Source organism: Triturus cristatus, chromosome 4_2 (genome assembly GCF_964204655.1).
Source record: "Triturus cristatus chromosome 4_2, aTriCri1.1, whole genome shotgun sequence".
NCBI classification, from domain to species: domain Eukaryota; kingdom Metazoa; phylum Chordata; class Amphibia; order Caudata; family Salamandridae; genus Triturus; species Triturus cristatus.
This window is the reverse complement of record NC_140586.1, coordinates 159,728,242-159,751,518: the sequence shown is the minus strand read 5'-3', so window position 1 is coordinate 159,751,518 and position 23,277 is coordinate 159,728,242. Positions and strand designations below refer to the sequence as shown.

Genomic DNA, 23,277 nt, shown 5'->3' with positions numbered 1-23,277 from the left:
AGTAACTCCCTGCCTATCTTCCTTCCTACTCCACCCTGCTCCACCCCACCGCTAAGGATAAGAAAGGTACCTGTAAAGGAAGAAAACACTCAGCGTTGAATAGGGGACCCACGACCCTTAAAGACGTACTCTCCATGATCTATAGTAAAAGAGGATGTAGTATTAGCTCGCACCCCTGTATGTGTCGCTACCCTCACAGTGTCCTTTCGCTCGTAAGACCCTTACCCTGGAGATAAAGAATATGAAGAAAACAGGGGAGCGGAAGAGCCGACCTCCTGCTCACTCTCGGAACCCCTGCTGCATAATGAGAGAAAAGAAAAACACAGTATAATTCTGTAGGTCTGGGTCATTCCATAATTAGGTATCAGGCACTTGTTATTCGGACACACATCTGCATTAATTCATGAGACAGTGGCTAGGTTCCATCACAGTGCCTTATGCCTTTTCAGAAACAGCAGCTTCAAAAAACCACGAACTTCAGTAAGTTTGTGTATTTACTCGGGGAGCCTTATAAGTCACAACCACCACAAGGGATAGGGTAAGACACACAAGCAATCGTAACAGCGCAGTGTTTTAGTCAGGCAGCACCCAGCGTGGTTGTAAACGGAGCGCTGCAAACAAGGTTACACATAGTGCCCTTCTTCCCCGCATGAACATCATCCACAGAGTTCACCAACGAGGGAAGAATGCACTCAAGAATATCGTTCTCAATAACACTCCCGGTACCAGCCTTGATTGGTCCTTCGGGTTTTCTCTGCAGTTAGAACAAGTTAAGATTCAAGTCTATCAACCACAGACTCCTACAGGAACGTCACACGGAGACCCTCAATCCGAGTCTCATTCCGGACGGGGCGACAAACAGCTGCCCCCTTGACTCGCCACCAGTAACCAAGCTGAGCAAGACTGCAGAGTAATTAGCGTGGTGCACAATGCATCCTTACCAGCCTCCGCGACGTCCAGCGCAGCTCTCAGCAAAGAGTAAGCGGCACTCGCTCGGTGCCCCGGAACCTCTTTGTGCTCGCCGTGCGCGTACGTCCTGACGTCACCGCCGTCAGGGTTTCGCCAAGGCTCATGGGATTAGTAGTTCTTCCCGGCCCCGCGCACTCGAGCGCGGTTTGGCAGGGTTCCTTGGGCTCCCGTCGTGTGGGCTTTGACAGGTCCATCCCCATACCTATCAATATTGTCCATAACTTTGATCTATTTACTAGATCAAAGGCCGAGGATAAATCCATGAAGGCCAGCTGTAACGTACCTTGTTTCGCCACTGTATATTTTTCAGCCAAAATGTGCAAATTAAGACACTGATCTATAGTGCTTCTACCTTTTCTAAAACTGTATCGACAATCTGTTAAAATTCCAGTGTTGTCCAACCATTCAGAAAGTTTATTTAAAATAACTCTACCTAAACCTTAACCACGGAATTGATCAGGGAGATCAGTCCATAACAACCTGGATCACCTCTCTGCCCCTTTTTAAAAACTGGAATAATGGTGGAGAGAGACCAGGATGGCGGAAATCCATATATACTAGCCGTATTTAAAAGTTTAGTTATAATTTTTGCCCAAAGATGCGGTGTTTGTTTATATAGATCGGACGGAACACAATCAGGACAAGGGGGCCTTATTACTAGTCATGTGAGTGATAGCCATCTCCACTTCATTTACTGTAAAAATTCAATGATGTGTTGCCCCTATCTCGATCAGGAAGAACTGGAGAGCCCCTCCCGAACTGGGATACTCCATAAATAGTATTAAAATGGGAGTACCACTGATCCTGCGTAATATTACATTCTAAAGGCGTATTATTTAGTCCGTAAAAAAGGGTTTATTCACTATAGCCCAAAATCTAGCACTATCCCTATGAACCTCAACCGAAAGCAGGTCATTCCAGGCCTCATCTTTAATTTCTTGTTTTCGGTGATTAATCGTACGTTTATAGGACTGCCTCAGTTGGGCTATAAGAGCACGATCTCTTGGGACCTGCTTCAAGACAGAAATAAGCTTTTGGTGAGCTTTCGAGCAATCCTTGTCAAACCATTTCTCACCCAGATTAGTATGACTTCTACTACGCAATGTTAAACCAGATGCCACCTGCGCACAAATCTCTTCAAATGCAAATAAGACCTCTGCTCCCTCATTTGCAGAGCTAAGACATATATTAAAACTCGTTTCAGCTTTGCGCGTTAAATCTTGAAGAAAAAGCTCAGGAATTACACTAGTCCACTTTAGCCTACGTCCCTGGTCTGTGGTCTTTACAAATATACAAGTGGGAGGTTGTCCCTGGCTCTCTTTAAGGCCAGTAGCCCTACTTAAATTGAGTATAACAGGATTATGGTCCCTATGATTAAACCATAGGACGCTATAGTAGATCACTTGAGGAAGTAATACCGGGGAAATAGAAATATAATCAATTAAAGAATCCTGCCCTCTTGCCTTGAAAGTAGGGATCCTCCTCCCCACACTGTTTGTGTTAAGCTGGCATAAATCAACTACAGTCAGGAGATCCTCCAGGCATTCTCCTTGCGGGCTGTGCTCAAAGTGACAGTTTAGGGAATCCTCTGGGCCAAGATAATCTATAACATGGCAATCCTTCATACACAAATGAACGTTAAAATCTCCCAAAATAATAAAAGAATAAGAGGTGGTTTGTTTGAGTCTGTAGTCATTTAAGAAACCTTTTAAAATACATAAATGCTCATTTAGAGATCTAATCTCAGGTGAATTATAGAAATTTACAATTAACTGTTTCATAGAATTGACAGTGTTAATTTCTACGGCTAAACAATTAGTGGAGCCAGTATTCACAATACAATGTTTTCCCGTCAACTTTATTGATATTAAAATTAAGAGGCCCCCCCTTTGCTCTCCCCGAGGGCTGAGCTGATTCAAAATATGATTTATAACCATCCAGCCAGAAATTATCTTCTGTATCCCACATCTCTTGTAGTCCCACTAAATCATGAGTTTTAAGAAGATTAATCCATCTGGGTTCCTCATTTTTTGTTCTAAGTCCTGCTACATTCCAATTTAAGATCTTACAGTTCAGGTTCTCCTCATCCATTTGCTTGGAGACCCCTTCTCCCTCCTCCCCTCCCGATAGTACAGGGGGTTTCAGTCAATCATTTTCATCCAATTAGCTCAATGGGAAAAAATTGTTAGAACACACTAAACCACTCTCCATTGCCTCCTCCCCAGGGGGTTTCAGCAATGTTTTGGGGGTAATGGGCATGTATTTTGAGTCTGATTACCAAACTGGGCCTTCCTAGGGCCTAACTCCAGTGATTGATCTGCCTTCCTTTTTATTAGTGAGGAAATCCTCCATGGGCTCCTATGCAGAAACTGTCTACCCTCTGGAGGCGGGTAAAAGAAACCCAATGGTAGGGCCCTTATGCCCCCTGCACCCACGTTAAAGCCTCCCTGGAAGAGCATTCCCGCTATCCCTATTTGATCAAAGTTAATGACAATACAGTCACCTTCTCCCTCTTTGGCCCTCTGTCCTACCCAGCCAACTCGTCTGACCATTATAATCTGGGCAGAGGCCCGCTCCCCATTTGTTGAATGTTGTTTACACCAAAACTTTTGCGTAGGAGATCCTCAGCGGATTCCACTCCATTCATTTTAAGTGGGGGTACTCCTGTAAGGACTGCGACTAGGGGGTTAGCCTCAGGTGGAAGATGGAGTCTACAACTATTATATCTTTTACAGTCCCCTCTGGTCCCATGAGACTCACCTAGGTCCTTGGGATGTTAATTCACAGTTGGGATACAATCAAGTTGCCTACCCACATCACCGCCCCTTGTATTCTGAGTAGAAGTTACCCCGGATGGTATACCCTCCCTCACAATAACATCAGAATGTGAAATTGCATTACTTCCACTTGGATTATCCGTAGCAGTATCCATACGTTCTAGCTTTTCCCAGAGCAGGGTAAAATTCCTAACTATAAATTCTTTAATCTGGTCTAATACAGTTCCTGGAACGGTCTCCACAACAGTGGCAAGAGCAGCGTCCCCAATGATATTGTGCCTCGATGAAGGAGAGGAAAGACGGTGTCAGTCTGTGTGCTAACAGAGTTGGTTGATGGTACTACGTGGTCAGTTACATGATTAGCGGATTGAGATCCCTTTGTGCTCTTGGTTTGGAGACCCGTGTTCTAGTAGCTTTACTTGACCCATTAGGGACAACTATAGAAGGTACATCCAAGGTGAGCAAGGGGGGGTTGAGGGCACATTTTGGGGTGTGATGGACAGGCACATTTGTGGGAAGTCCCCCAAGTTGGAGATACCTAATGACGAGCGTCTCTGTAATGTTGAAGAATCTAAAGAGAGTCGCCGCTCTGGCCTTTCGATCTCATGGTTCAACAAGGATTCCGCACTGACAATAAAAGCATCTAAGGTGCCAGCTACTCCCTTACGCTTGCTCATGTTGAGACCGCACGTCTTAAGCAGTCAGTGACTCACGTGCAGTAATACGATGCAGCACAAGTACTAAAGTCAGGGATGGAAGTGTGCGCAACAGTACCTGGAAACTGAGAAGTGCAGTCAAGTACCTGTAGCCAAATATCAGAGGGGGGGCCCAGACCAGCCTCTTCTGGGCTCTGACGGGCGCAGATGAGCCCGCCCTTGGCCCAGGCTTTGCCCGGGTGCCGCCCGGGCACGCCCGCGCATGTCCCGCGCTGCTTTTTAAAGCGCCTCCGGGCGCTGGAAATGCACGTGTGTGGCACCAGCTGCATTGGAAGCTGGGACAGGTAGTCCCTCTCGGCCGACGAACTGCAGGACACACCATGGCAGTATAGACGGGCTTCCCTTAGGCATACGATCAGTGCTTGTTTATTACACTGCTTCTGCTCTGTCGTTCAATCACATTATTCCCCGTTGACGTTTTAATGTTTTATTTGTTATCATTAAATCTTTTAGATTAAACGTTTCAGTATGCTCTTTAATATACACTCTCCTACTTTCAGGCCCAAACTATTTACATGTTTTATGGTCAAATATACTTCCGTGGAACTGAAAACAAAGAGTTCAAACCTCTTGATTGAGGGTTTCCAGCAACAAACACACATGCATTTCACTTTGACCGTTCAGCCCTCCACAGGGCTTGGTCGCCCCACTCACTGCTGCCGCTCCTGCCTGCCTTTGCCGCCTCCTGCCTGCAGATTCCTTCGCTCGCTGCCTGCTGCTCCTGGGAATTTCCCGCTGCTCCTGGGAATTTCCCGCTGCCCGCTGCTTCTTGGAATTTCCCGCCGCTGCCTCCCTGCGGCCCCGCCCCCCTGTGATTCCATTCGCCGCCCCGCTCCCGCCACCCAGCTGCTCCTCCCTCCCGGCTCCTTACTTAAGGGGACCGTAGGGGACCACAGAGTGTGACCGCTCAGCCCTCCACAGGGCTTGGTCGCCCCACTCACTGCTGCCGCTCCTGCCTGCCTTTGCCGCCTCCTGCCTGCAGATTCCTTCGCTCGCTGCCCGCTGCTCCTGGGAATTTCCCGCTGCTCCTGGGAATTTCCCGCTGCCCGCTGCTTCTTGGAATTTCCCGCCGCTGCCTCCCTGCGCCCCCGCCCCCCTGTGATTCCATTTGCCGCCCCGCTCCCGCCACCCAGCTGCTCCTCCCTCCCGGCTCCTTACTTATGACGCCCCCAGAGCGACCGCGCAGCAGGAGCGCCGATTGAGCGCCGAAGGTGCGCCAAAGGTAAGCCCGTCTGCGCCCGTCCGCGCCTGGACCGCACCCAGCGCCAGACCCCCTGGTCCTCACCCTCACCAGCACACCCTGCACATTTACGACGCCAAAACCCTCCACGCACTCAACGCCGGCCGAAACACCGCCTGCTACCGAGCCACCCCGAGACGCACCCACGGACCCTTCACCTGCCTGACCTGCCGCTTCACCGGCCTCCGACCCAACACCGCACCTGCTAAACCGAGCCCCAGCAACAAACACCTGATGTGCATCCTGCTCAACACCCGCTCCGTTCACAGGCATGCCGTCGAACTCTGGAACCTCCTCGACTCGACAGCACCAGACATCGCCTTCCTGACGGAAACCTGGATGAACGCCTCCTCAGCACCCGACGTCGCCATCGCCGTCCCGGAAGGCTACAAAATCACCAGGAAGGACCGCGTCAACCAGACAGGAGGAGGCATCGCCATCATCCACAAGAACACCATCCGCATCACGACCAACTCCGATGACACCTTCACCTCCGCCGAACACCTCCACTTCCAGATACACACCGACCCCAAGACCACGCTCAGAGGCAACCTCATCTACAGACCACCGGGACCACGCACACAGTTCAGCGAAGACATCACAGACTTCGTCAGCCCGCACGCCATCAATTCCACCGACTACATCCTCCTGGGGGACCTCAACTTCCACCTGGAGGACAACAAGGACCGCAACACCACTGCTCTGCTGGACAACCTGGCCAACCTCGGACTCAAGCAACTGGTAACCACCCCCACCCACTACGCCGGCCACACGCTTGACCCAGTCTTCTCATCCAGCAAATACGTCACCTTCAGCCACTCCACCAATCTCCAGTGGACTGACCACAGCTGCGTCCACTTCAGCTTCAGTAAAACGACGACCCACCACCACCCTCAACAAGCCACCCGCAGGAGCTGGAACAAGATCACCGGCGACCAGCTCACCACCTTCCTCAGCCAGAACCCCCCTACCAGCTCAACGGACCCCAACGAAGCCGCCAACAACCTCACACAGTGGATCACCAACTGCGCAGACGCCCTCGCACCACTGAAGAAGAACCCCCCCAGCAGACGCGGCAGCAAGAAAGCCTCCTGGTTCACCGACGAGCTCATCACCTCCAAGAAGAACTGCCGCTCCCTGGAGAACACCTGGCGCACCAACCAGACCACAGACAACATGATGGCCCTCAAACACGCCACCCGCAAACACCACCAACTGATCCGCGCCACAAAGACGACAGCCTTCAAGGAACGACTGGACAACAACACCCACAACAGCAAGGAACTCTTCAGCATCGTCAAAGAGCTCTCCAACCCCGACGCCGGAAACAATGACATCACTCCCTCGCAAGACCTCTGCGACTCCCTCGCAGCCTTCTTCCACGACAAGATCGCCAACATTCACAACAGCTTCGGCCCACCAACCACGAACCCCACCACCGAACCGATGCCCCCCACCGCCACCCTCCGCACCTGGACCCCAGTCAGCACTGAAGACACAACACGCACAATGAACACCATCCACTCCGGATCCCCTACGGACCCCTGCCCACACCACATCTTCAACACGGCCGACCACATCATCGCACCCCACCTCCGCGACATCATCAACGCCTCCTTCAACACCGCCACCTTCCCGGAGTGCTGGAAACACGCCGAGATCAGTGCCCTGCTGAAGAAACCAACTGCAGACCCCTCCGACCTCAAGAACTACCGCCCCATCTCGCTCCTCCCGTTTCCTGCCAAAGTCATCGAGAAGACCGTCAACAGACAGCTAGCCGCCTTCCTCGAGACCAACGGATCCCTCGACCACTCGCAATCCGGCTTCCGAGCCAACCACAGCATGGAGACCGCCCTCATCGCAGCCACAGACGACATCAGATCCCTAATGGACAACGGGGAAACTGCGGCCCTCATCCTCCTGGACCTCTCCGCAGCGTTCGACACTGTCTGCCACCGCACCCTGGTACAGCGCCTGAACAACACCGGCATCCAGGAGAAGGCCCTGGAGTGGATCACCTCATTCCTCGCCGGAAGAAGCCAGAGAGTCCGCCTCCCCCCGTTCCGGTCAGCGGCCACCGAAGTCATCTGCGGCGTTCCACAAGGGTCATCGCTCAGCCCCACCCTTTTCAACGTCTACATAAGCCCCCTCGCAACCATCGCACGTCAACACAACCTCAAGATCATCACCTACGCCGACGACACCCAGCTGATCCTCTCCCTCACCAGCGACCCGGACGCCGCCAGAGCCAGCCTACACGAAGGGATGAAAGACGTCGCCGAATGGATGAAGAACAGCCGCCTGAAACTGAACTCAGACAAGACGGAGGTCCTCATCCTGGGATCATCACCCTCCGCCTGGGACGACTCCTGGTGGCCCCCCGCCCTGGGAGCCACCCCCAAGCCAACAGACCACGCACGCAACCTAGGCTTCATCCTGGACTCCTCCCTCTCGATGACCAGACAAGTCAACGCTGTCTCGTCTTCATGCTTCAACACACTGCGCATGCTTCGAAAGATCTTCCGGTGGATCCCCACTGAGACCAGGAAGACGGTCACCTAGGCCCTCGTCACCAGTCGGCTGGACTACGGGAACGCCCTCTACGCCGGCACCGCCGCCAAACTCCAGAAGAAACTCCAACGGATCCAGAACGCCTCAGCACGACTCATCCTGGACATCCCCCGACACAGCCACATCTCCGGACACCTGAGAGACCTGCACTGGCTCCCCGTCAACAAAAGAATCACGTTCCGACTCCTCTCCCACGCACACAAGGCCCTCCACGACCTGGGCCCCAGGTTCCTCAACAGCCGCCTGACCTTCCACAAGCCCACCCGCCAGCTCCGCCAGCCTCGCTCTCGCCACCGTCCCCCGCATCCGCAGAGCCACCGCTGGAGGAAGATCCTTCTCCTACCTGGCAGCCAAGACATGGAACTCCCTCCCCATCCACCTCCGGACAACGGCAGTACGCTATACAAATGCCTATGATTGATTGATTGATTACGTTAATAAACTGCAAAAACACGGCCACACAACAAATACTTACATTACAGAGGGAGCAGCAGTGTATTAATTATCTCAGCCCACCTGATGACGCTACCGAGCCCCAGTACCACCGGTAGTAACAACAACAGTAGTAGCAGCAGCTCAGGGTGGGACCAGTTAAGCAAAACAAAACTGTACATCCGAGGACTTCCTCTAAACACCGCTGACCGGGATCTGGTCAAACTGTTCCAGCCGTGAGTACTTTTTTTCCCAATGGAAATAAAATGTAAATCTTAATTCATTTTTTAACGTGAGTAACTTGGGTGGTAACCTCCAACAGAAACGTACGTTAAAACATTAGTGAAGTAAATCAGTTGTTCAACCCTAGGATACGTTTTTTAAACTGGGCACTACACTTATGTAATATAATTTAAATTGTTGCAAACAGATTTTCCAGTTTTAGTTGATCAGGGAGATGTTTAGTTGGCTTTTGATTGCGTGAGTGCATTTCTAGACCAAAACTGGTTTTGATCTAAATGGCTACAGGCTATCTCGTATTTCCTTTCGCAAAAATATGTTTTCTGAAGCTGCCACTAGGAATATTTATTGTGGGATGTTTCTGCGTTTCTTTCCGTGCCGGTCAGTGGAAAAGTGCTGTGTCGTGCCACTTGTGTTCATAGACTACCGGCAAAATCCATTAAAGAGTGCAGTTATGTTTACTTAAAGTCAAGTTGTGAAGTAGCGGTCTGTGGGAAAATTTGAATATGTCGCCATTGCCAGATTAAGAAAACCATTCCAAGATGGCACTGATTCCTACTGTTTTCCCCCGTGTGAACTAAACAGGTGCTTTAGCTCTTGCAACGAATGTGGACCATAACATTTATTTGGATTTAACATTGCTGGGGCACCTTATATTTATGGCGATTACTCTTAGCAATGCAGTGGATGCAACAAGCAGAAACAGCCTTTGATATGAGGGCCTAACATACTCTATTACTGTTCGTGGCCTGCTAACAAGATGTTTGTCGCCAGTAAAATAAATAACTGGTGAGAAACACTATGACTATACCTCTCTTCCCTTTGATGCTATACGTTATATAAACAAGCATTTGCAATGCAATAGGTCTCGCATTTACGCGAGTTTGACCTATTGGCATTGTAATGACAATGCGTTTTATTTATGTTTCAAAAACCAAAACATAAATGAAAGGCATTGTCATTTACAATGGCACAAACGCTCATAAATGCGAGACTGGTTGCATTGCACATGCTTTTTTTTATTTTTTTTAAAGCGTTGGAAAAACTGTCTGTCACCCCGCTTCCTAGCTGTCATTGGTCCCTACCTGCCGAGGGGGGCAGGGCTCTCCAGACGCCAGGTATTCTTCTGAGGTCCGCAGAATGAGCAATGGTTTGCTGCAACACTGCGCATGCGCCGTTTCTATCCGCGGAGCCTCAAACGTGGTGAGGAGCTCATAGCCAGCGCGGAGCCCCGAACATGAGGACTCAAGGCCTGCACGGGTCTTAGAGAGTTACCTGAGAACAGACAAGAGGCAAGTGAGGGAAGGGTGATAGAGTGCATGCAACAAGGCCCGCGAGGCTCGGCTGGTCTGCGAATCACAGGCGCTTCAAATACTTCATTTGAGGAAGCACCGCACTCGGAAATGAATGGAGAACTAAGTCTCCTGGCGGGTCAGGGGGGCGGTGGAAGATGAACTGGTTTGATTTTGACGTGTTGAAAACGAGCCTTCCCCAGGGAGTCTTTTAAAAAAAAAAAAATGTCGAGTAAATAAACAAGTACCATATTCACAAAAAGACACAAGAAAGAGGGTAAATATGGTGAATATTACAATGAGCCTGAAGTCTGCCGCGCAGCAGGCGGCCCTGCAAGATCGTGGCTGATAAAATGAAAGCCGCCTCCAAGCTTCTCACAGGCCTCTAGGGGGGCCCCTCGCCGTCCGCCCGACTTCCCGGGAGGCTACCACAGCGGAGCCGAGGCTCACTTCCAGCCAGGGAGACTGCACGGCCACCTTTGTAACCGATTGCTTCCGCTCATGCCGACCTCTATCAAGCCGTTGCTTTGAGGCTATAGTTGGCTGGGGAGGGTGTGAGTAGAAAGGGCTACGTTGACACCTCTCCACTGCATTATCTTTCAGGCCTTGATGGGTTTGTGTGTGTTGGAGGGGATATATTTGCATAGGCCTCGCTGTGAATCACCTTTCCGTGAGAGGATGTAATGTTCGGGTCAGAGCTGCCCAATTGGGAACTATGCAAATAGGTTTGAAACCTATCTCAGCTCAACATCCTGTAATTCTGGGCAAATTACATAATTGCCCAAGGACTAAAATAACAAGCGTTTGCAATGCAGTAGGTCTTGCATTATAAAAGTGTGAGCAGTTGGCATTGCTAATAATAATGCAACTCTAGCTATTGGCATTGTAAATGATAATGACATTTATTTATGTGTTTGTTTTTATAAAATAGATAAAAAAGGCATTGTCATGAACAATGCCAATAGCTTAAACTATTGCAAATGCGAGACCTATTGCATTGCAAATGCTTGTTTCAGTACTGCAGGCTTTTTTAAAGTTTTAGTCACTACTCAAAATGAAATCCATTTTATCAGCGTTGCAGTGCTCCTTTATGTTTAATGCCATAAATGAAACACAATGTTCTAAGCATATTGCTAAATAGCATCTACAGCCCCGATCACAATGTCTCACTTCATGCTGGACAGTGGGCACCGTTTTTTCATGCAGCGCCAAGACGGGGTGAACTAATGCACAGACTGAGGTCTGTCAGCCTCCGAGGCTCAAAGCATTCCTTGCAAGAGTCCGCTGTGTCAAGGTATTGCCATGTGTACAGCACACACTCTGCAACAGCAAGTGGTTTCAAAGTTGGGGATGACTTCCCAAACTTTCCCGAGGTGTTCATAGTGTTTGGTGACAGCGTATTTATGCTGACAGCTCAAAAAATTGTGTGTGGGTTGTGTCGTGTGTGTGTTGTGAGTTGTGTGTGGGTTCTGTGTAGTTGTGGGTGTGGTTGTGTGGGTGGGAGTGTGGTTGTGTGTGGGGGTGTGGGTGTGGTTGTGTGTGGGGGTGTAGGTGTGGTTGGTTGTAGTGTGTGTGGTTGTGTTATTGTGTGTGTGGTTGTGTGTGGTGGTGTGTGTGTGTTGTGGTTGTGTGTGTGGATGTGCGTTTGTGTTATTGTGTGTGTGGTTGTGTGTTGTGGTTGTGGTGTGTGTAGTTGTGGGGTTGTGTGATTGTGGTTACATTCGATTTGATGAGAATTAAGCAGAGATGTCTGCATTCAAACCACTAGCGAGTAATTGTAACTTTGCAGCTACACATATCCCTTGTAATAAATACAAAAGGAACAGTTCCGAGGCTGGTAAATAAGATATACTTCTGACAGTAAGGTACTGTCATTTCTTTCCCAGTTAAATAAAAGGTGAGTACAAATATGTGCATGTTATAAGGCAAAAGTTAAAGGCCAGAGAGAATTGGGAAGCAATCTGGTATATTTTGGGAACCAATGGAATTGTCAGAGTATTCCTCGTTTCCTTGAATGGACAAAATAGATGCACCATATTTCTCACGATTGGATTTAAAAACCATATGCTTGCGACTTTGAATCTAGATGACCGTTGTTTTTTTTCTTAATTGCAACAAATTGTAAGATGCCATAAAGGAAGCTTTTACGGAGAGGTCAAGGGTTTGAGAGTAAATCCACATGCAAACAAGCATTGGCCACGCGGCTCACAGAGAACATTAAAGCGTCCGAAAGGGGAGAAAGGAGGGGTGAGTGCAAGCCGAGGTGACAAGAAGGGCTGGGCGAGAAGGGAGGGGGGAATGCCAACCGCAGAGGAGCCTGATTAAAGCTGACGAAAAGGGAGGGGGAGAAGGGAGGAGGGAGTGCGAGCAGCAGCTGTGCACGTGCACACCATCGTGCACTCAAGCTTTAGGCCTGGGTAGCACTTTGAAAACCTGTATACTAAATGCTCTCCGAGCAGCGCATGCGCGCTGGCTCAGCGAGACCTAAAAATGAATTTGATCTTCTGTAATCAAAAACAAACTAACAACATTTGTAAAGGAAAACCTGGTATGAGCAGGAGCTAAGCCACACAATAGATGGAAGTAAAATGACGCATAAGATGGATGAATGAGGGGTATGAGCACACTTTTGATAAGAGAAGTGAGGGAGACCTGCCAGATGAGAGAGAGTCATGAACTGGATAAGGGCAGAACAAGAGCCAGGAGGAATGAGAAAGGACCAAGGCACGTACAGTATGGAAGAACGGGAAAGCTGCACAATATAGATGAGAAAGTGGATCAGAACACAAGCTGGATGAAGATAAACCTCAATTAGTTTACAAAGAGTCACTTAAACTGTTCATGAAGCCAGGGACATTTACAAAGGACTTAATTTACAGAAAAGTAGCCTATGGAGTACACCCCACTACTTTCACTACCTTTAATCACTACATTAACATTGCCACTTAACTGAGCATGTGATTTCAGAGCATGACTAGATGAAACAAGGTTAGTTCAAAGGTATGCACTAGTTTGCTGAAAGTTACTACATTTACTTAAATATTATTTAGGTTTATTGTTTCCTAAATGTTTCAGAATTCGTATTTTTAATTCTATTCCATTTATAAACTTTATTTCGGCCGCAAAGGCCATAAAAGTACACATAAAATATAGCAACATACAATTCATCATTACACCGTAAAAAAAGAAAAGATGGAGGACAATAGAATCAAAATTGTACTTAGTATACAATAAAAGTACATGAAATGCATTAATGCCTGTTACTTAAGTACAATAATTTCTGCGTTTAATCCACATGGCATTTAGAAAACGAGAGACTGCAAAGACAATCGGAGGGTGGGTGTCATATTTCAATACTCTTAAGGCATTTTCACACTCTCTAAATCCCAAATTCTTACAAATGGGTTTTACCCATCTATTTTGTAACTGGTGGTACACTGGACAGAAGAAGAAAACATGTTTAACATCTTCCATTCGAAAACCACAGGCAGGACAATCAGTGTTTTTGTTTGGTTCCCAATTAGAAGTAAAAGACCTAAGCGGTAAACTGCCTATTCTCAGCTGGAAGTACAACTTCCTAGCAACAGCAGGAAAAATCAGGTCAAGAAATTCCTCCCTCCTATAGTCAACTTTAATTTGGAGAAACTGTGCAGTCAGTCTGCCAACACCAGAATTCATATGGAGGCTCATAAGATGATGGTGCCTGAACCGATCTACCAGATTTGTCCTTGGGATGCCCAAGCATGAGACCTCCGGGGAAGCCCATAATTCTGGGAGGCCAATCTTATCACAAGTATGCCTAATGTGAGTTAACCAGGGGATTTTCTTGTTATTGATTAGGGGCCAAACCCCCTTTTAATTCTACTTTCATTGAAAGATTGGGATAGAATTAGTATTCGGGTGAGGTATCTTTTTTTTTTAAACCATATTAAATATAAATAATTTTAGGTTTACCATTCGAGGTAGCTTACAGTAATTTAGTCAATTATATTTAATATTACAAAGAGAAACCATTAGGAACATTAAACAAATACTGACGTTACTAAATTACATTTAATTTAACTTAATTTAGAGTATAGAAAGCGAATTTTAATGTTGGGTAAAGATCACACTAATTTAGTAGATTTTATTTAATACCAATGTATTTTACTCAATTGTAATTATTAAAAGGTTAGTGTATTAAATATTTTATGGTAATATAAAAAATCTAGTTATAACTTTATTTAGCATTAGGATAAGATTCATCTTTAGATCTGTTTTTTTATTTAATAACATTAAATGACATCTAATTAATTTTATTTTGTTTAAAGTTTGGATATGGTTATCAGAGTTGGTTAAAGGTAGCTAATTTAATTTCATATATTTAAATGCATATACTCAGATTTCATATATTTGTAATTAATGTAGTATTTGCTATCAAGTTAACAATTACTGAAGTGGATTTACTTTAGATATAATGTTCAAATCATGGTAGGGTTTACTACTAGGCATGGTTTTGGGTTACATATTTCATTTCATTTAGTGAGAAATGGCTAGTGTTACTTTTGTAGCTAGAATGAATGTAAGGAGGGGTCAAAGTAGAATATAAGAATTGGAACATAGGCAGGAAATGGATGATTAACTGGTGCAAAGCCCAAAACAAATGAGGCATAAAATGGATGAAAGATGGGTCAGAGCCACAAGGCAGATAAGAATTCTTTGAAGGAATATACTGATAAGAAAAGGGGTTTATGGATAGTTATAGGATGGTAGCTGTATAACAATATAATTTATTTAATGTACTGAAACGAGGCTGTAAATGTTCTAAATAACCTCTTTTATTCACCTTAATGAGTTTGTAATTCTAAGTGTTTAGTTATGCTACCTTCAATAACTACAGAGCAATATTAATTATTAAAGGGCAATATATGTTGCTAAATAGTTATCTTTGTATTTCTGTCATTTAAATGTGTATATTTAACTATAAAAAGGCGAAGGCAAAATAGTGGAAGACAAATGGTAGTAATGTGTGACCACAAAGCGAGTGAAACTATGATAAAGATGAGAGAGGGGACCAAGGAAAGAACTGTATGACAGGAGAGAAAGTAACAAGGCTGGTAAGAGAAGGAAGCAGCATGCAAGCCGAATTAGAGTACTGAGTGAGGACGAAGTTGGACAAGAAAGGGAAGTGAAACACCCTCTGGGTGAGAAATAGGTGGGAGGTGCAGGATGGTTGTGGTCAGGCGGCAAGGACCCAAGAGGAAGAGGGAGTAAATGCTGCACACTAAGTGAGAAGGGATACAGGCACAATGTAGATGGGCGGTGACCAAGACACAACCAAGAAACAGGGAAGCAAGGCAGAGATCAGTTGAAAATGAATCAGTAAAGAAGGATGATGAGAGATGTATCAATAGAGAAACCTGATGTGAAAGTGACACAGACCACAAGATGTTTGCAGAATGAGAGGGAAGCCTTGTAAAATACTGAAAAAAAGGCTCCTCGAAGGATAAGAGAGCAAACAGGCAAAAGAAAGAAGACTGGCAAGACAATAGGGTGGTTGAGGGGAGCATGGGCAAGATGGATAAGAGAGAAGCTGTAAATCATAAGCCAGAACAGAATGAAGACTGAATCAGCGCAAAAAGCTTGGTGCTAACCAGAGCTGAGAGCCAGATGAGAGAGGGGCATGAGGCACAAATAAAGAGGATTATTAGAGATGAAGACTAAGAGAAGGGGGCACAGCTAAACATTTACAACAGAATGAATCAAGATGCAAGCAGAATGAGAGAGGGAAGTGACACTGTAAAAGAAGAGATAAAGAGACCAGCCATAAGAAATTGAGGACTAATGCCAAAGCCAAATGAGAAAGCAGAGAAAAGCGTAGAATGGGTGAGAGAGAGAATCAAGGCAGAAAGTGGAAGAAATATTGAACAGAGACATTGTCTGGATTTGCAAAGGGAGTCAGGCAAAAGTCAGATGGAAAAATGGAGTAAATCATGAAGCAGATGAGGGCAGCAATCCACTAGTTGAACGACAGAGGAACATAAAAAAAGACCAAGGATGGAGCGGTCTGTTGTGCACTAGAACTATGAGAGTGCCATGAAGCATAAAGGGGATGAGCGAGTTGCGACGCGCAATTCAGATGAGCGAGTGAAATGAGATCAGAAAAGGATGGGCGAAGGGATCAAGGGTCAATGTGGATGAGAGCCGTACAAGGTTGATGTGAGGCGATCAGGCACAAGGCAGGTGAAAGTGAGTTGCCAAAAAAGAGGGAAGACCAAGATAAGATGGGGGTGATATAGGCACAAACCAGATGAGATGCTCAAAATGGTCGTGCTCAAAAGTGGGGTCAAGGGGGTTGAACACCCCTGCCTCCTCCTCTGGAGCATCACCACCTATACCTAAGTTATCCTGCCCCTCAGGAGTTTGGAGGTCATCCTGCAGGAGCATCTCTTAGGCTATTTGGTAGGGTTGCTACCAGTCTTAAATTTCCTGGACGCACACAGGGTCCTAAGTTCCTGGAACCTAAGACCAATGTATCTAGAGGCCTGAGCCCCACTGGACTCACCCACCTGAGACATGGTACTAGGTGTAGTGCAGTTACCTACCCTAGTGATCCCAAACTTCCAAAGATTGGAGAATGGGTTGTGCTAAGACCCTTGAAAAACAATCCAAAAAGTTCAGTAGAACCTACTTGATACGGTATTTAAATGTGCCTAGCTAGTCATGGTTTCTCACGTAACCTTCACTTGATTAAGTGGTAAAACAGTGCAGGATTTAATCCCAACTGCTGCACACAAATGTAGGAGGCTGGCCTAGTATGTGGTGCACACTTGAGTGATGGACCTTGTACTAATCCAGGCAACACTTATGGTGATTTTAGGGGTCTTTGATAACCTCAGGCTCTCAAAGTGGTAGCTGTGGGGAGCAGCCTTCAGGCTTATCTTGAAGGAGTGTAAAGCAGCTTGGTTTACCACATGTAATCAATAGTGTAGATTTGATGAAAAAGAACCACACAGCGTTTATGAAAAATAAGGCTATTTATTACTCAACATAATCACTATTACATTGGCATGTCCCCTAGCTGGAGATTTCAACAATACACATTAAAATACTTCAAAGAATCAGGTAAGTGGCACTAATATATACTGGTCTCCAGGGGGAGGTCAAACCATATTCTAAAGAAGTGGAATGCGAACTGCAAGGAAGATCAGGACTGGTACCAAAGGACTCAGAGGAGCTGGGAGAACCTGGAACCACCCAAGGTAAGTAACAAGGAACCCCACGGAGGCTGTGTGCAGAGTGGAAACACAGCAATGTGGCTAATTGGAGTCAACGGAGAAGTCCTGATTTTAAAGAAAAAGGACCCTTCCTACAGAACCCCAAAGAAACCCTTTGGAGGACAGAAAGTTGGAGAGCCACCCCACCCGTTGATGCCTCCAGGAAACAGGATATCTGCTCCAGGGTAGCCGGGTGCAGAGGGGGAGTGGCGTCGGAACCTCCGGTAGACGACAATTGAAGACTTGGGGGGGGGGGGGGGGGGAGGCCTCTGGAGAGGGGGGGGGGGGGGGAGGCCTCTGGAGAAGTCTCTGAAGATGTCTGGTGGAATCCAAGCAGAGGGGACAGAGTCTTTTTCACTCTGAGGCGACCAGGAGGCACAGAAGCACAATGCCCACCGTTGGCAGGGAGCTCAGGAGAGTTGACGAGGACCTTGTTGGTGCATCTGTGGGGACCGGGCGCCGCTAAGGAAGACCAGGAGCTGTTCATGAGCTGTCCCATGTCGATGTCTAGGTGCTCAGTGTCTGACGGAAGCGCCAATAAGCCATGGTAGCTGCAACTGGTGTGGATGACAAGATGCAATCGTTGGAACCAGCAAGGCCCAAGGGACTCATCAAGTGCAGGAGAGTGGGGGCAGGCCCTGAGAAAGCAGGGGAGTCCACCAAAGCAGGAGAAGACCTTCGAGAGGACACCCAGGCTGAAGGCACCGGAGTCGCAGAAGGACAGGACCTCAGGCAGCTCACCAAAGATGGAGGCCCACGGTGCAAGGGGTGTAGTGAGGATGCTAATCTCCAAGGGATAAAGTACTGGATGCCGGAGCTTCTTGTAGCCCAAAGATCTCTGGATTGCAGAGCCAGAAAGCCTTGGCAACAGCAAGTCTACTCGGTACACAGGGGTTTGGTCCCTGTGGCTCCGACAAGAAATACTGTACTCCAAATGGCAAGGAAGACAGGTCAGGCTTTTGGAGAGTCACAGAACCACCACCTGTGTTGCTGGACCTCGGGAAGTCAGTAGGACGACAGGAGCAGCAGACCGTTCAGCTTTGTTACGGTTACTCCCTCATTCCAAGGGAGATTTCTTTGGATGTCCTTGATGCCCACTGGTCTTCGGGGTAACCTGAGCAAAGCAGCAATGAGGCAGAAGACTTGCAGAACAGCGAGACCAGGAGCAGCGAGTCTTCCTTCATGCAGTCTCGGTTCACAGCGAAGCCCAATAAAGTCCAAGTGTCTCCACAGTCGAAGAGTTTCTTGGTTTCATAGGTGAGTCTTGTTCCATGACGAATCTGAGGACCCACCCATGTGGTGCCCTTAAATACCCAAGCAAGGTTTGGAATGAGTCAGGGATCCCTCCCAGTGGAGTAGCTGGACAGAGTGGAGGATACTCCCCTGTCCTTTGTCCAGTTTTGCGTCAGAGCGGGAACAAAGGATTTCTGAGCTGGCTCAAACTGGTGTATGCAGGAGGGCACCAAATGTGCCCTTCAATGCAGTCTGGTGGCGCTGGAAAGCACCACCACCCTAGCCCAATACACCAAGTCCTCTCTGGGATGTGGTTACACCTCCTTGTGACTGTAAACCTATTGTTCTACCTTCCCCTGCTCGAGCTCAGTTCAGCAGCAGGAGGGCAGAACAGCGTCTGTGGTCGGCAGCTGCACTAGCTTGCTGGTTGGCCCTAAAAGGCTGTAACGGGGAGTACAGAGGGCACCCTAAGGGGGCCCCAGTACTTGGGATCATACATCCAACAGCAGAATCGGTGTTGTGGTATGATTCCAACATGTTTGATACCAAGCATGACCTGGTTTGATGCAGCCAATATATAGTTAGACTTTTCATAATGACTGATGTCCTCTATGTGTCTTAAAATGGCTGACCACACTTGCAAAGCCTGTAGATTCAACTCTGGGGTTAGTAGGGGTGTCCTGCTCATGCAGATGCACCCTCACACTTATAACAAAGCACCCTGCCCTCAGGACTGAAGGGCCTACCATAGGAGTGACTTAACGTTTTAAGTGTAGTGACCTCAGATATAAGAAAACCTATAACTGTTGAGAGGTGCAAGTACCACCTCACATAGGCTGCGACGGCATGCCTGTAGTCTGAGTTTAAGTGGACTCCTATGGGTGGCACAATACATGCTGCACCCATGGGAGCCCCCTGGTGTACCTATGCCCCTGGGTAGCTTTGTGCCATTTATTAGGGACTTATAAGGGTATACCAGTAGCCAATTGTTTCGGTAGAAAAGTACTTACCAGAGCTATTTTGGGAAAGAGAGCTCAGTTGCTGGGCTCCGAGTTAGCATTATCCCAGCAAACTACAGTCGAAACATACTGACACCAGCCAAAAAGTGGGGGTTACCACGAAAGCAGATCCCACTTTCCTACAACATGTATGTTCCAGGCACTGATATTCTCAGCTGGATGCATGCCTTTGATCTCACATATAAGGCTCAAATTCTGAATGGTCAATCAAGAGCAGTGACTCTACTAAGTCGCCTCCCTCGGGAATGGACTCAAGTCATTGACAGGATATCCAAGAAAGACAGTCTGACATATGAGTGCATGAAGAATGCTTTGATTGGGCGGTTTGGATTGAAACCAGCCCAATACTTGCAGAGGTTCTATGAGAACATGAAGGTGGATGGAGTTCCTTTTGATAATTGGGTCCTTGGCATTGTAAGAAACTGGAATGAGTGGGTGAGTGGGGTGGAAGCAAATGATTACCAGTTTCTAAATCAGGTGATAGCAGAGCATCTCTGAGAGGAGTGCTCTAACCAACTCAGTTCCTGTTCTGACCTTGCTGAGAGACATCCCGAGAAACTTGCAGTGTTGGTAGATAAGTGGCTTGCCAACAGAGTGAAGAAGGGCCATGGGAAACACAGTACCAAGCCCAAGGGGAGAAGAACTCCCAGTTGCCTGGCCCTAAACCAGAGTGGAAGGGCCAGAACAGTTCCCCAGACTACCAGCCAGGGCAGGAGTCTAAGGGGAAGAGGACCTCTACTCAGCATCAGAAAGGGAAAGGAGGGAAGGGTTCTTTCACTCACAAGGTGATTAAATGCTGTAAGTGTCACAGAGAGGGACACTAAAAAGCCGGATTGCCCAGTAAAGGGCATGATGCAAGTGGCACCTGTGATAGCAAGTATGCTTTCAGTGGGGGCAGACATAAAGGAAGACTTAACTGAGTTTCTTAGTCACCAGGGACATCTGGGAACTAGACCTAGAACCCCTTAAGCCTATTCACCCTAACTCAAGGGGGTATAGGAATGTGACAAGTATCAATGGAAGGGAGGTTCCGGCCATGAGGGATACTGGTACCCACAAGACTATGGTTGAACAGAAAGATCTCAAGCAGCTCATCCCTGGTACCAACGGTTATGGACTTGTAGGTACCGGTGATGAAATGGAGTACCCTCTTTCTGGAGTTTAGTGTAGTATAGATTGTGGGTCCATTGTCGACACCTGCTAAGTTAGCATGAGCTTCGCTGCCATGAGGCTGCTTTTGCGCACAACACTGCATGCACATATTTGGAAAGACTCCGTTTGTGCCCTTTTCACATGAGAACTTACGCTTTTCGCATTCTCTGCTGTGCTCTGAGGTTTATTTCGCACACGATGTACAAGGTCGATCAACAATGCCCCTTGGGGGGGGAGGAGCCTAGCGCTTGACCAAGATGGCCGCGTGAGCTCCGAGCTCCCGAGACCCTCGCGCCCTCCGTCGACTATCCTGTCTCTAATCCTGTCGGTATGCATGGCATCGTGTGTATGACCTGTCAGGGAGGCGATTGATGCTACCCGCGGTCGGATCGCCCACCGGGAACCGGACTTATGCCTGGCGGAAGATTGCGGCCTATCTCCGAGGGATGCCAGGAGCTAGAGTTGGCAGGATGCCCGACTTCTAGTTGAACAACAACGGCCAGGCGAGGTGTGAACAGTCGGACAGAGGTCCCCATCCTTTCACTTTCTCTCCCTTTGTCAGCCCTGCCCCTGGAGAGCTCTTGGTGGCTTTCTTACCCTATGGACGCTCTGCAGGCTACTCTGGTGGCCCACTGCAGAACTGATCACCCCTGATTCCTTTCATTGAGAGGGACCCGTCTTATCTGAACCGACCTGCTTGGTATCAACCATGTCGGGCAAAGCAGAGGTGGATCGGCTGAAGGCTAAGTCTACCCGGTGGGGAGCTTATACCCAAGTCAATAGTATGGACCGCTATGCTCTGCAGAAGGGATCACCGAGTGGGTTGAGCCAGTCGCCGGATACCCAGAAGGAGGCCTCGCCTTTGGCCCCGGGGCTCTCACTACAGGATGTCATGGGCGCGCTCGAAGGGATGCAGACCTCGATTGGGAGACAGTTTGATGCCCTGGCGCATAAGGTGGATGCCATCTTGGTGGATGTTAACCTGATCCGTGCGGACTTGGGCAAAACGAATGAACGGGTTAGGACCCTGGACCTCAAGACCACGGGCCTCACCGATGATGTCACGGAACTGCAGATCGAGGTTCGTAAGCTGAGGACCGAGAGTGATCTCACCGCCCGCCGACTGGAGGATTTTGAGAGCCGGGCCAGGCGCAACAACGTGCGCGTCATCGGGGTCCCGGAGTCCTCTGATGAGGCTTCGGTTGACCTGCTTGTCGAGGACTTGGTGCTTAATCATCTGAAGCCTAAAGGTCTTGGAAAGTTCTTTGCGGTTGAAAGGGCCCATAGAGTGCCGGGTGGGAGGCCCAAGGTGGGTGCCCCACCGAGGCCGATCGTCGCTCGGCTCTTTCATTTTCGAGATCGGGACGCTATCCTGCAAGCATCAAGGGTGACGGGCCCGGTCCCCTTCCAGAACGCGTCGGTGAATTTCTACCCGGACTTCACCCAGCAGGTGCAGAGACAGGGCTTTCTGGGGGTGAAGAGGCGGCTTCGGGAGAGGGATCTGAAGTACGCTATGCTCTTCCCTGCCAGACTACGTGTGGTGCACGAAGATCGGACATTTTTCTTTGACTCTCCTGTTATGGCCGATGAATGGCTGGACGCTTTGCCCCGACGACGGACGGGGGAGGACATTGCCGAGGATGGGGACAGTGGCCGGGATGGGCAGGGCTGATTTTTCTGAGCCGGTCTGACTCGATTTGGCTATATTTGAAGACCTGAATATAGTGTAGTCAATGCGGAGGGCGGCGGGAGGACGAGGGGTGCTCTTTTCCTCCCTTAGGGTACTTTTTGTAGATTTTTGGGGTTTTTGTAGGGCGACAGGCACACTGCAAGTTGGGGGGGCTTTGTAAGCTGCCGCAGGGGTGCAGGGTGGGGGGGGGTTTCTGGGATTTTGGGTTTGTTGTTGGGGGGTTTATTTCTGCAAGGCATAGTGATTCTTTCCAGGACTGTTCCATGGTGGCTCTTCGGGAGTGGGGTGGGCCTTTTTACGTTTGAGGATGGGGGGTAGGGGTTTAAGTGTTATAAGCTGGAATGTTAATGGTTTGGGGGATCGCATTAAGCGTGGGATTGTTTTGCAATTCTTGAAACGGTCAATGCCGGATGTCGCCTTGCTGCAGGAGACGCACCTTATTGGTAATACGTGCTATGCTCTGAATAGGAAGGGCTATAAATTCATAGCACATTCGGGATTCTCCTCTGGGTCCAGGGGTGTGGGCATCCTAGTCAGAGCCTCGCTACCATTTGAGGTGGACTCCACCATTGTTGATGATAGGGGGAGGTTTGTGGCGGTGGCGGGGCGGTGGGAAGGAAGAACTTTGGTTTTAGTTTCGGTTTATGTCCCGCCGGCCCTGCAGGCCTCCACGTTCACAGATCTGGGTAG

General features: G+C 48.3%; 1 long non-coding RNA gene across 3 annotated transcripts in view; it reads left to right on the top strand.

The window, feature by feature from the left end:
- Window positions 1-10,100: 10,100 nt before the first annotated feature.
- LOC146833245 (uncharacterized) overlaps window positions 10,101-23,277 on the top strand; it is a 543,599-nt gene continuing 530,422 nt past the window's right edge. For all 3 annotated transcript variants that reach the window (XR_014960211.1, XR_014960210.1, XR_014960212.1), the window contains exon 1: window positions 10,101-10,237. This is a non-coding gene — a long non-coding RNA (uncharacterized LOC146833245). The remainder of the gene's footprint in view (window positions 10,238-23,277) is intronic.